Source organism: Protopterus annectens, chromosome 11.part0 (genome assembly GCF_019279795.1).
Source record: "Protopterus annectens isolate FY-2018-M chromosome 11.part0, PAN1.0, whole genome shotgun sequence".
Lineage (NCBI taxonomy): Eukaryota > Metazoa > Chordata > Ceratodontiformes > Protopteridae > Protopterus > Protopterus annectens.
In genome coordinates, this window is record NC_056745.1 from 338,894,776 (window position 1) to 338,909,732 (window position 14,957).

Below are 14,957 nucleotides of genomic sequence, written 5' to 3' on the forward strand. Positions count from 1 at the left end.
AAGACTGAAGCAATACTAATTTCATGAACTTTAATCATACGTTGACTTAGGAATGGGGTCCATTCCCATCATGGTATTAGAAACCCAAAAGATTTAGAGAAATTAAAGCATGTAGATAACAGCATATGGACAGAAACATATCTTATGGTGCAGGATGTTGCAGTTGCAATCTGGTGGTACCTGTAAGACAGATATGGGAAGTTTCCACGTATTTCTGGCTCATATGCAGTGAACTATATAATACAGCAGTGTAAAAGCTGTTATGAACCTGGTATTTCCCCTACACAGATCTGTACAATTGTGGCCTCCATGTTACCCATTGTGGGTGCTAAACTACCTGATGCATATGGTGTAATTTGAGAGGAAACTCACTGATGAAATGCTCTGTATATTCAAGGGGTTCACAGAGAGACTATTAAAGAATCCATTTGGGTTCCAAGCCTCTACCACTTCTAACATGAGCAACTTCATGATGTGTATTCAATACACTGTCACAGAAAGTGTTGCAAGAGTTGTGGGATCATGAATAGCCATTTGTTGGCATACATGGCTCAGATTATCTAATTATCCTGATACCACAAAGGTAACCTTTTCAGATTTCTTAGACAGTATGAACAAAACAGGGCAACTATGGTTGCTGTGGATGTCAAATTTCAACCTCGGCACTGTACATTTTTGAGGATGAGGAGGAGCTAGTTGTACTTGGGGTTTCACTGTCTCACATCGCTGCAGCATCAACAGCTGGTTGACAGATAGCAAAAAGCCTTACAATCCCAGCAATTTCCAGCAGGGTTATAGACCTAGAAGAAAAGGTCCTTGTTAATTCTCAAGAGTTTGTGTTCCATCTATGGATGGACAGCAGGAGTCCTGAGGTCTTGCTCAAATGTCCCTTTCTGGAGGCAGTCAGGAGCCATCTATTTCTCCATCTTTTCTTTTTACATCACCATCGCTGAGGATGTAAGAATAAGCATAGTCATATTCAATAAGTATGCAGTTCCCTTTATTGACCCCCCAACCCTCCATTACCCTTGCCAGAAAAATAATGCTGCCAGGAAACAAGTTTCCAAACTCCTACAAAAAGAGCCATCCAAGAGATACCACTAGATCAGAAAAGGTGAGGGTCTTATTCCAGATTGTGTTTTTGGTGCCCATAAAGATAAAGAACTCCAAAGCCACTACTGGACTCCAGGATGAAATTGCACTTCTGAATAGCAGCCAGTCATTAGTAAGTCTAAATATTTCCGTTTGGCCTTCCTTCAGCTGCAGGATGCTCATCAAATACATGTCTGCAGTAGCAACCTGCCAGAGAAAGAAGACCAGTCCTTTGCCATGCATGTCTTCTTCAGGAGAGGATAACAGTCCTTCAAGCTGCAGTATCCAAATGTTTAGAATCCAGCTCTGTCTCAGAATAGTTCTGCATGAAATCTGTCAAGTTCATAGCAATGGCCATACATATGGTACCTTATGGCAGGTTGCATATTAGAGTCCTGGAGTGAATGATTTGGGTGCTTCACTGGGCTCAGGTTTCTGTCACTTTAAATAAAATTGTCAAAGGCTGCAATCACAGTCTTTAATGGTGGATGGCTCTGGATTATTTGACTTCTGGTAAACTCTTCCAGCATGTAACTCCCTAGGTGTTGGCCAGCACATATGCATCTTAATTAGCATGGGGGCACTACAGTATGGTCAGATGATTCAACATGTCTGGTCACCTCAGGACCTGACCCTCCACATCACTGTCCTGGAAGTGAAGCAGTCCTGCTCACTGTATATCCCTTTAGCACCAATTTGTAAAGGGAACGATTGCCATACACTTTGTCAGCATGACAGTAATGGGGTATTTCAACAAACAAGGATGGACCTGATCCTACCAATCATACCAGAAAGTTATGAAAAGCTAGTAATGCACCACCCAAACCATTTGCTTCCTGATGACCATTCACATTCCAGGGGCAGCCATTTCACTTGTGGATAGACAAATTCAATCCCTGTTGATACCCAACATGATCCCTTATCTAGTCTTTCATTGCAAACTATTCCATTTATGAGACAAACCACACTGCAGCCTGTTTGTGTCTCCTACGAATATGAAATGTACTGACTTTTTCTCTCTTATTCCCTTCGTTTTTATTTTATATTATATAATTTATTCTTTGTTAACTGGGTTAGTCTCACTAGGCCAGTGTCCCATTTTTGGGGAGACCCAAGGTGCTAATTATACTGACTATGGAAAATTTGACCAGGGCACTGGAAAACTTTGTTATTCATTTTTGGCCATAGTATCTATCTGAGCTGTCATTGGTGCAGCAGATGGAAATCCATTTAATGTCTCATCCAAAGGACAGCACTGTGATGTTATGAGGTAGTGCCATCTGTGCCAGGGAGAGTAGGGCAGTACATGTGTACATATGCCAGCATAGCTAGCTAGAGTTTTGAGAAGAATTTTATGTTTGACTATCACACTGATTTGTACAGATGTTTTAGTTAAAATATATATTTGTAAAGCTATTTGTGTTAAAAGTGTGTTAACAGTAGGTCCTGCTGGACAGAAAGAATGTATGCATGTATATTAGGTTGTATTGTTGTAACTGATCAAATGTGTATGTTTATTAGAAAACCCTGGAAGAGTGTAAAGTTTGAAATTGTGTTATAGCTTTCAGATGCTGCCACAGATCTTAGCAAAGCTCTGTATGTGTATTGTACCCGAGACAGGTGACCAGAGGTGATGTCATCCTCTAATCAGCATCTGGTTTCTTTGGAATTATCGAAGCAACACTTTAGAACCTAATGGGAAAATTTTCTAATAGGATATATATCTCACACATCCACACAGACAAAGAGACACATCATCTTGCTTTTGCTGTGGTAAGACATTCAACACGCATCAGCTTGCCTTGCTTTAGTAAGTAGTCAGGGAACAGTAATTCTTTAGTGAGTCATGGACATTTAGTAAGAATAGTTTAGTATAGTTTTCTGCATCTGTGAGAAACTATCCAACAGTATTATTTTTTATATTTTTGTGGTTGAAACTCTGTTTATTGTAGTCAGTATTATTCTGTTTTCTGTTTTATTATTTATCATTATATATTTTAATACCTTTCATTTTGGATGGTCCTTTAGAGAATACTTTTCACATCTTGATTGTACTTATGCTTGTTTTAGTGACACTGTGGCCACTCCTGAAAGACTTACTGCTTTGGTTACACTCTACCATTTGTATTAGTATTGATTTTACAGACTATAATCGGGTACCCTTTGTAAGAGCCTTAGGATAACTGACTGGTGGCAGTGTGATTACCTCAGAGTCTGAGCAGAAAGGGGCACAGCTAGTAAATCTGCACCAACTTTTCCCAGGTGTTTATGTGTGTTTGTGAAACTCAAATATCCAAGTGTGTGTGTCAGCTACTGGGAAAGGGGACACAGAGCTCCAAAGTGGTCAGTGTGGAGTTTTGTGTGGGTCTGGAGAGAGAAGGAGAGTACAGTCCAAGGTCTGGAGCATGCTCCCTGTGTGCTTTTAAGGGAAATTGTACTTGGTGCAGGGAGCTGCATCTGAAAATACAATGTGACTCCATCTTTGCTCTTACTGACCATCCCTCACCGGAGTCAGTGCTGAGGACTGCATCTCCTTGATTGTTGGCCTGGAACAGGGACCACTCACAAGCACATACAGGAGTGCAGCAACCCTTCCCCCTTATGCTGCCAACAGCATCAGTACTGGAAAATGAATCCTTGTATCTGGTGCAGGAATAGAAACCATAGCCTTCCGACCTTCCAGCATCAAAACTGAGCATACTGTCTGTTGAGCACCTGACAATCCTTCTCTAGTAGGTTGACCAATAGATGCCATGGTCCACAAACTGTCTGTTTTGGACTCCAAATTTCTTTCCTCCCATTTACCCTGATGATGAGGTTCATTCAGAAAAAAACAGACATCACAAGACCAATGGCAGAGGCGATTCATCAAGCTCTGCTGTTACCTTCTGTAGACGCCCTTATAGCCATGTCCCACCAAAACCCTTATAACCTGTCCCATAACACACTCAAACTCCCTGACACTCAGTCCCTCAGATTATCAGCTTGTCTTCTCTGTTCTCACTAAGTGCTAGCAATTCATTTCTTTTCAGTAGAATAATACAATAAATATCCTTTGCACAAAGACCTTGCAAGATTGCTGTATGTTACTGCATATTAAATGGTCAAAGATACCCCAGTTACATATATTTATATCTATGCCTAAATCTATCTATCCATCTATAAATAGATATATATATATATATATATATATATATATATATATATATATATATATATATATATATATATATATCTGTATTCCATGACAATAACAGTGACATAATTTCTTTCAAAAGCTTCATAATTTATATTGCAGTTAAAGCTAAATGTTATAGTTTGTTTCTCAGTAAAACAGTACATTTGACACCTTTGTGGTGTGAGCAGTTAAAATAAATAGCAGCTAGCTATAGCAAGTAAAACACTGTAATAATTTGCATGTGGTGATTGCACTTAACAGTTATTTTATAAATTTCCACAGAGTGCCATAATCTACTGATGAAAGACAGAAGATGGAATAGAAGTAACAAAATATCATTATTTGCCATGAAGATATATTTCAAGTAAAGTATATATAGGAAAGAAGTCTCAAAATAATGGCAGAGAATTTAAGTGATCCAAGTGAAAACAATGATGTTGAATGCTACCTCCACTTCGCACACAAACTGCCAATTAAACCCTACCTGTGTTCAACATTAGAGGATTTTTTGGAAGAAAGACAGTTTTTGGTGAAGGATGTATTTCCTCAGCTAGATAAGCTTTGCCAAACAAGAGGAACCCGTTTCACAACAGTTGATTTAAGGTGGAATACAGAGGAAGACTGTCAAGAAACTCTTCATTACCCAAGAAACAGAAACATCAGCTCCCATCAGCTAAAGCTCAGCCTTGACTACATTAACAGTTCCCCATTTTTCATCTGTATGTTAGGACATAGGTATGGAGATCATCGCCAGGAAGGTTCAGCACTCTTGTCAATGTGTGCAGAAAATGGTTGTAATCTATCAACATTAGAAAATAAATTGTATACAGCTGCCAGCTGTGGTTACCCCTGGGTTCTCCATAAAGCAAATCAGTACTACAGTATAACAGAACTTGAAATAATGCAAGCAGCTTTCCTGAACAATTCTCAGTTTTGTTTCTTCTACTTCAGAGATTATAGCTACATTGATGCCAAACTTTCTGCCGTCTCTGCAAAAGATAAGAAAAACATACTCTCCACATTTTCAAGTAAATATGAAAATGAAGAGTGGAAAATCAGGAAGCTTAAGACCAAAATCATAAATAAAGGACTACCTGTCAGGTTTTTTGCTGATCTGAAGGAACTTGGCAATTTGGTTTTCCAGGACTGGGCAGCTGTTATTGAAAAGGTGTATCCTGCTGAGTCAGTTCCTGTCAATATAGGTAAGCTGCTGTCCAGTACACAGAAAACTTTAACTATAGTCAAATATAGTAATAACATGTTTTAATTTTGTATACGTGAAAGATCATGCTTTATTTTGCTTTGCATTTGAGAGTAGGCTACTTGGCCAAAAAAAACCCACATGAATGCACAGTTCAGGAAAATGATGTTAGATAATGAAACCTTTTACAGATTTTCCCCTTTCGTGAAGGTGGAGTGACCTGACTTGATCGCATTAAGTAGGAGGTGTAGGAGTCACGTGCTGCCCCACAGGAAAATGATTCTAATTTTTTCCTTTAGATACTATTTATCTTATATACATTGACTGAAAGTTCATTTCATCTAAAAAAAAAAAAAAACAGTTCTTCATTCAGTCAAAAATTAATTTGATCCAAAGCAAAAAACAGTAAAACTCATTTCACTGAAAATGTCTCACAATAAATATATTTCTGAAAGCTGTTTTTTAGCAAGAGGGCAAGACCCCTACACCCCCACAACCCCTAACGTAAATATACTAACTCCACAGTCACATAAGCACAGAGAAAAGTGAATACTCCTGAAATGTTGAATCACTGCAGGCATGCATACACAAACTTCTGGACATAGAGGTATGACAAGTGGGCTTTAGAAAGGAACTAATAACGTTTAACATTAATTTGCATTATAGTTCCTACCTATCACCGAACCAAATCTGTCCTGCATCATGGCTGTTCAGATAATTTTCTACAAGCTAACAGTTTTCAATCAAACATGATTCAGTCATTTGTGGTTTAGTCCAAATGAGTTTTAGACCAAATGAACCACTGCTTTTTTTTACAGACAAAATGAACTTTCAGTCAAATGAACCATATAGCTATCTGTATATTTCTGTCTCTATCTATATCTATATACATCCCTAAATCTCAGAACATTCTGGTCCTCTATAAACCAGCTGCTCAAGCCCAGCCACACCGGTCTACCATCTCCTACACTTAACACTAACAGCACTACCAAGTGTGCTGATGCTTTTAGCTTTAATTTCATTCAGACAGTCTCATCACTACTTCAAAATTCCCCTAATACCAGCAACCAGACAACAGCACCACCTCTTCATAACCTTTCCTTCCAACCAGTCCCTACTGCTTAAATTAAAAAAAAAAATGTTAATTAAATTGAAGCCCACCACGTTAGCCTCTGACAACGTACCTGGTGAATACCTTCAGATGGCTGCAAAAGAAATAGACTACCTCATCTCAATTTTAATAAACTGTTTCATCAGTGAAGCATATGTTCCTACCCTCTGGAAAAAAAAACAAACTACAAGCCCATTGCCATCCTCTCCCCTTTATCAAAAATACCTGAAAAATGCATTCAGTCGCAACTCTTACATTACCTCACACAAAATAACCCCCTCTCTTCATGTCAGCATGCCTTACATCCTCATCATAGTACATCTACCGCTTTACTTAGTTTCATCAATACACTGTTAAACACAAATAGGAATGTTGGAAACCTGTTGTCTGCCTTTTTCCTAGATTTATACAAGGTCTTTGACTTGGTCTTTCATTCTATTCTTCTACACAAACTTCATAACCTAGGACTTGACATCACTGTTCGTGGTTTCGTAGCTACGTCCAAAACAAAGCTTAAGCCGTCAAGTGGCAAAAAGGCATCTCATCCTTCTTCCCCGTCCCAGTTGGTGTATCACAAGGATCAATCCTGGGGCCCATTCTCTTTAACATCTCCATCAATAAGCTACATAAAGCCTGGAAAAATGCATCCCTAGTACAGTATACAGATGGTGCTAAAGTTATCTGTATCACAAAAAATATCAACAAACTATAAGAACTTACACTGGAGTCCTACTCCACTATACAAACCTGGATGACATCTGACTACCTCTTCCTTAACAGTTACAAAACCTCCTCCCAAACACGGCTTTAAATCACTATATATATAGAAGTAACTTTATTAAAACAGAAGGTAATTTGTTACTGTTTTTGGATTTGACTGCTACGTTTACTCCAGCCTTAACTGAGTGGTTTACTTTTTCTTTTCTTGCTGTTTGACCTCTTCCTTAACCCAAGTAAATCCAAACTAATCCTATTTACTCCCACTTACAATCAGCAAAACCTCCTTCTTAGTTACCTCATTCTATAAAACAAAAATTGAACTTGTCACACATACGCTAGGCATCTGTGCAGATCAGAACCTACAATTTGACACGCACGCACGCACACACACAGACACACACACACACACACACACACACACACACACACACACACACACACACACACACACACACACACACACACACACACACACACACACACTAAAAATATAGTGAAAAAATTACACCAGAAACTACAATCTCTGTATATAGTCAAAACATTCCTGTCAGACACTATAAAAAGCACATTGCCTATTCTCTCCTCTTGCCTACTTTAACATATTTCACTGTCATCCTTAACAACATCCAAGTAACCTTGCTAAACAAACTTGAGCAATGTTATTACAAAATAGGAGGATTCGCTGCCAACCTTCCAAATAGATTCCCACGTTATCTAACCTACTTACAACTTCCACAAATCCATAACACTGTGTATAAACTTAAGAACTTTCCATACATTTCCAACCTCATACAGATATAACCCTTCCAGGCCACTATGTTCATCAGACAAAAATCTATTAGATGCATCCAAACCCACAATTCTGGCAAATCATCTAGCTAAATCCTGGAACTCCATCACACTAGCAATATGACAACACTCCCTAAAATCATTTCATCATCATCTTCTTTCGGCTGTTCCCGTTAGGGGTCACCACAGCGGATCACCTGTTTCCATTTCTTCCTGTGCTCTGCATCTTGCTCGGTCACACCAACCACCTGCATGTCCTCTCTCACTACATCCATAAACCTTATCTTAGGCCTTCCTCTTTTCCTGTTACCTGGTAGCTTCATCCTTAGCATCTTTTTCCCAATATACTCCGCATCCCTTCTCAGCACATGTCCAAACCAACGTAATCTTGCCTCTCTGGCTTTGTCGCCAAACCTTCCAACCTGGGCTGACCCACTAATATACTTATACCTAATCCTGTCCACCCTTGTCACACCCAGTGCAAATCTTAACATCTTTAACTCTGCCACATCCAGCTCAAACTCCTGCCTTTTTGTCAATGCCACTGTCTCCAACCCATATAACATAGCTGGTCTCACTACCCTCTTGTAGACCTTCCCTTTCACTCTTACAGGTACTCGTTTGTCACAAATCACTCCTGACACTCTTCTCCACCCACTCCATCCTGCCTGTACTCTCTTCTTCACTTCTCTCCCACACTCACCGTTACTCTGAACTATTGACCCCAAGTATTTAAACTCATCCACCTTCGCCACCTCTACTCCTTGCATCATTTAAACTCAACTAAAGTCCTACCTACTCAGTTGCCAACTCTGTGCATGTGATATTCTCGAATAATCTCCAAACACTTACTGTCACCACTCTTTTGTAACTAGTGACAATACAGCTATTTCTTCACAATCTCTATCTGCCTATCATCTAGTCTTCTCCACTACTATCTCTATCTCCCTCTAATCTGGACCTCCTCAATACGCATTCATAATCTGTAACTATCTTCATCCTATAATTACTTCACTCACTGTCTTCTACTCAATATCTATTTTCAGATAATTCAATTTGAAAGTAACCAGACTCTTAGCTTGATAGTAGCAAGTATTTTACTGTATTCTTCATTTAACTGTCATGTTTTCATTAACTATCATATCACTACAATTCTATGTATATTCATTTACTGTTCTATGTATGTGCATTTATTTTTTTTTGATTAATTTCCCTATCATTAATAGTCTATTTATGTACGCACATTTATTTTGTAAATCTTGTATAACTGCAAACTGTCGTCTACTCATTTTGCAAAATAGAGCATTTATCCCCAGGCCTCCACTGAAAGTGGGACTTGCACAATAAATAAATAAACACACACATACACACACAAACATAAACGTCATGAAGCTGAAACACTGGTATGAGATAAATCGGTCACACACTTATTTTTCTCTGCATACTTGCAGCTATCCCCGGGATTCATGAAGCTCGGCGCAAGGCCGGCGTAAGGTCTGCGCCAGCGGTGCAGTGAATAGCCGGCGCAGTAGCGCCATATGCATATTAATGAGAGTGCACTGCAACCACAGACACGTGCATAGTGTACGTGAGCGAGCCCAGGTAGGATGCGTCTGGAGGCGTGTCTAAGCCGGCATGAGGTGAGCAACCTAATGTGCTGACAGCCACGGTCCGCCCATAATAGTAATGGCAGCAGCCAGGTCCCGTGCAGAATGAAACGCACGTAGAGTATGCAACATAGTACCGTCCCAAATAAGCGGAGAAGCAAATACAAGCCACGAAGGCTTAAGTGTACCCATCCAAGGAGCAAAGGATACGCATAAGACCGCGTTTGCCCGCAATGCACCGTCAGTGGTTACACTCAGAGAAGGTGTACAGCAGCATGTCAGCGCGCCGCACCGACATAGGAGCAGTGACTAAGGTCACCACCTGTCCCACTCTGGGTGGGGCAGTCTCTCTATGGGCAGTTGTGTCCCGAAAAAACGTATTAAAAATGGCAAATGTGCTAAGATTGTAGGACATAATGATATCCCGTATTTAATGTAATGGTAGCATGAATTGGTTATTTCTGTAACTGAAATACCTAAATGTCACAAGAAACAGAATAAGCAAGCAAACTGCCACAACAATAAGCTTTTATTTAGGCAAACAAGTGAAGATGTTAAGTTGTCTATCTCGCCTTCATTCTTGCTGGATGGGTTTGGAGCCGACCTCGGCTCAGACTCGGCCACTCTAAAAGCTCGAGAGTTGGTTCCACCGGCTCGAGGCTCCCCTTATATCCCACAATGCTAGGCGAGAGTTACCTCCAGATCTCGTTTGCCGCTACAGCTTCGAGGTTGGTTGCTTCTACCGGTTCCTGGTGAGTGTTAGCTTTTTCTTCTAAAAGTTACTCTTTTTTCCCCTTTTTAAGTTAAATTCTTCCTAGATTAGTGTAGATCATAGAACTTTATCCCCGACCCTAATATTTCCCGTTTCTTTATTAAAAGAACTGTTGGTTCTCCCTTTGGGCCTTTGGCCTTCCCTTCCCTAGGAAATGTTTGTGTAGTTTTACTTTAATTTTTTGTACTTAATTTTTAGTATTTCTACTAAAATTATTATTTTTTGCTGACAGGGTATAACTTGTGTGTTTGGGTGTGTGTTTGTGTACACCTGTCAGTTAGGGATATGTCAAAAGAAGCAAAGGTCTCCGGATTCAAGAAGTGTGATGTGTGCTGTCAGAAAATGTCTCTGACAGACGCTCACACTTCTTGTGTCTATTGTCTGGGGCCTTTGCACCTGCAGGACTCCTGTGCTGTGTGCCATGGCTTCAGCCCCAGGGTCCTGCAGGAAAGAAAAAACAAGTTGATTCTGAGAGGCTTGTTGAAGCCAGAGGATTCCCTGTCAGTTTCAACAGGGAAGCCCTCTAAGGCATCGAGGTCTTCGGCTCCGGCTTCTGAGCCGAGACCTCAGGTTGTTCAACCTTTGCCTTTATCGGCTCCGGCTGGAGCCGATAAGTCTCAGTCCACAGTTTCTGTGGCTTCCTCCGCTCGGCGGAGCCGAGGTTATCGAGTACCGTGTCGGCTCCGACAAGACCTTCGAGCCGACAACTAGAAAGAGGTCTAGGTCACCTTCTCTTGGCTCCGTTCATTCGGCTCCAGGATCTCCCCTGCTGTCTGAACGGAGCCAAAGGTCTCATTCCTCTAGGTCATCGAGGCTGTCCGATCATGACCTTCAGAGAGTGGTGAGTCGACTACTTAAGTCCGAGGCACTAGCCCAGATGCTTCAGAGCCCGACTCATCAGTCGGTGCCTGCCCCGGTCCATCAACTCTTTCCTCCTTCGACTCTTTTGAGTTCGGAGCCGGGTCGTCGGAACCGAGACTGTAGTTGCCGGGCCGAGACAATTGTCTTCGGCTCCGTCGTCGGCTCCATTTTCTTCTTTGGAGGAATCTCGGCGCCGGACTTCCCTCATCGGCTCCGAGGGGGTGAGTGGCATCGGACCCTTGTCCGACCCCCCTCTCCCTCTCGGTGCTTCGGCGCTGGTGAGTTCGGCTCCGACATCGGCCTCGGAGCCATCACTGTCGGTGCCGAGGGGGGTTCTTAGCTCCTCGGAGCGGGGACCTCTGGCTCTGCCTGACAGGGGTGCATTCGAGGTCATGCGGAGTGTGTTAGAGCCTGGCTCTACTCCACAGTCGGCTCCGTCAGCCCCTCCCTCGATGCTGCCTCAGGGTAAGTCGACTCACTCTCTCATCCCGGACCGCAGAGAGCCAGCTCCTCAGGAGCCCCCTGTGGGGATTTCATCCTCTTCCGAGGCCTCTCCTGATTTGGCAGAAGAGCCCCCTCGGAAGAGGAAGTGCAAGAGGAAGCACATTGACTCACCTGAGTCTATCACGTCAGACACAGATCTGGATGATTCTGAGGGTTCCCCCCGTTCCCCTTCTGAAGATGTCTCATTTGCAGACATTCTGGAGATCCTGAAACAGAGGGGAAATTGGCCAGCCCTCAACCCTTCGGAGGACGAATCTGTGTATCTTGAGGCATTTGGCTCTCGTCCTTCCACCTCCTGGGTGTCCCCCTTGACCCCCTCATGCAGGTGGTTGCTAAGAAGGCATGGACGGCTCCTGATTCAGTGGACCCCACTCCCAGGAGACCCTCCAAATTCATCACAGCTCCATCAGACAAGCAATTTTTATCAAAAGGAGTTTCTGTGGATGCTATGGTGGTAGCTGCTGCCACAAAGAAGGAACTGGCTGATCCTTCAGTGCCTGTCCATCCACCTAACAAGGAATCTAGGTCCATGGATAGGTGCGGAAGCGGATGTTCTCCTCAGCGACATTTACCATGCGTTCGCTGAATTACCTGTGCCATTTCACTCGTCTTCAAAGGGACTTGATCAGGAAGCGAGTGAAATGTTAAAGATCCTACAGCTGCGGGTTTCCAAGATAAAATGAACACGCAGCTGGCTACCCTTAATTCCATATCTAACTCCTCCATGCGCCTCCTCTCTTATGCGGCCGATGGAGCGAGCAGAGCCGCAGGGACAGGTGTAGCTTTACGTAGGCACGCCTGGATGCGGCTATGCAATTTTGCGGACCCTTTCAAGACGTCTTTCACGAACTCACCTTTTGATGGATCATCTCTCTTTGGTCCTCAAGTGAAAGAAACCCTGACTAGGTGCGAGACTGATGGCAAGACCCTTTCTGCCGTCGGAGTCCGTTTTCGACTCCTTCTAGGCCTTACCCCAAAGGCCAGAAGGGTGGGAAGATGTGGTTCCGTAAACAATCTCAAGGGACTTCGCCTGACGCACAGAGTCGTTTTCCTACCAGAGGCAGAGGTGGGAATAACAATGGTAGACGTCGCCCTAGGGGCAGGGGGGGTCCGCAGAACCAGGGCAATCGGGAAGCCTTTCCTGACAAGCCTTTTCAGCATCCCTGAGGTGTTGCCCGACTGCCCATCTTCGGAGGCAGTCGGGGGAAGATTGTCACTGTACCCAGAAGCCTGGCTATCCCTGACTCGAGACAAATGGGTACAGTCCATCATTTCCGAAGGCTATTCTATCCCCTTTCTTCGTTTTCCAAATCAATCAAAAAAATCCCTTCCAGATGTTCCACCCGCTCAAAGGGATATAGCAGCTTTGGAAATTTCAAAACTGCTTGCAAAAGAGCAATTCAGTCAGTGCCAGCAGACCAACAAGGATCCGGAATCTACTCAAGGTTCTTTTTAGTTCCAAAGAAAACAGGGGACTGGAGACCGATCTTGGATCTCAGTGTCTTGAACAAATCAGTCAAGAAAACAAGATTTCGGATGGTCACGCTGCAATCCATTCTTCCCCTTTTGGGCAAAGGAAACTGGATGTGCTCTATAGACCTTCGGGATGCGTACTATCACATAAAAATGAACAGACGCTCCAGAAGATTCCTCCGCTTCAGGCTGGGAACCAGTCATTTTCAGTTCAGGGCCCTGCCCTTTGGTCTCACCACTGCCCCTCGGGTGTTTACCAAATGCATGGCAGTGGTAGCTTCTCACCTGAGACGACAAGGATTCCAGGTGTTTCCATATTTGGACGACTGGCTTCTCACAGCTCCCACCAAGCATCTCCTTCTGATGGCCAGAGATTATACTTTTCGCGTTTGTCAAAAACTGGGTATTTCAATAAATTGCGAAAAGTCTGTTTTGTCGCCTTGTCGTACTATTACCTACATAGGCGCAAATTTAGATACTATAAACATGTCTGCAAGGCTAACGAACCAAAGGATATCAGACATTCACAAATTGGTGTCACTTCTTCTCAACAACAACAGAGTCAAAGCCAGGTTAGTTCTAAAGGTGTTGGGAATCATGGCAGCGGCCATACCTCTCCTTCCATTGGCCAGATACCACATGCGGATCCTTCAGTGGATGCTTTTACCCAATGGTCATACCAGGAACTTCCAATGTCTCACACCATTATGATCACGCAAGCGTGCAAAAGCATCTCATATGGTGGATGTCTTCCCCAGCTCCTGTCGGAAGACCATTTGTTCCACCTCCTCCGGTTGCTACTCTGAGAACGGATGCCTCCTGATCGGGTGGGGGCATTATCAGGGCAGGACAGTCCAGGGCACATGGCAACCAAACGAATGCCACTTGCACATAAATGTTCTGGAGATGAGAGCAGTGCTTTTAGCGTTGCAAGCCCTTCAAGACTCTCTTCCCTTGGGAACGATTGCAATCCAGACAGACAATATGTCTGTAGTGTGGTACATCAACAAACAAGGCGGAACCAGATCTTACCCCTGTGTCGAGAAGCACTCAGACTGTGGCAATGGGCGATTTCTTCTCAGCGTTTTCTGATAGCAACGCACATCCCCGGAAGTCCAATCACATTGCGGACAAGTTGAGCAGAGCTATACTCATGCCTCACGAGTGGTCTCTGAAAGACTCTGTAGTGAGAGAAATCTTTCTCAAGTGGGGTCAGCCTTGCTGCGATCTTTTTGCTACTCCCCAAAACAGCAAGTGCAGAGAATATTTCACTCTATTCCATTTACCAGGCCAACCCAGCAGGGACGCTCTAGTCCAAGTTTGGCCCGGGACTTCTGTATGCATTTCCTCCTTTCCCACTGATCTCTCAAGTAATACAGAAAGCTATTGCTCAGAAGGCCTCATTGATCCTCATTGCTCCTTACTGGCCTCGACAAGTGTGGTTCCCCTTTCTACATCGATTTCTTTTGGAGCGACCGTGGAACCTGGACCTAGTTCCAGATCTTTTGATCCACCAGTCGGGTCAGTTTCATCGCTCCCTCCCCTCTCTGAACCTCACTGCTTGGTTCCTCCAGTTCCAACCGTAGCCAGGCTTCCTCAATTATCTCACTCTGTTAGAGATATATTGATAGCTTCCCATAAATCTTCCA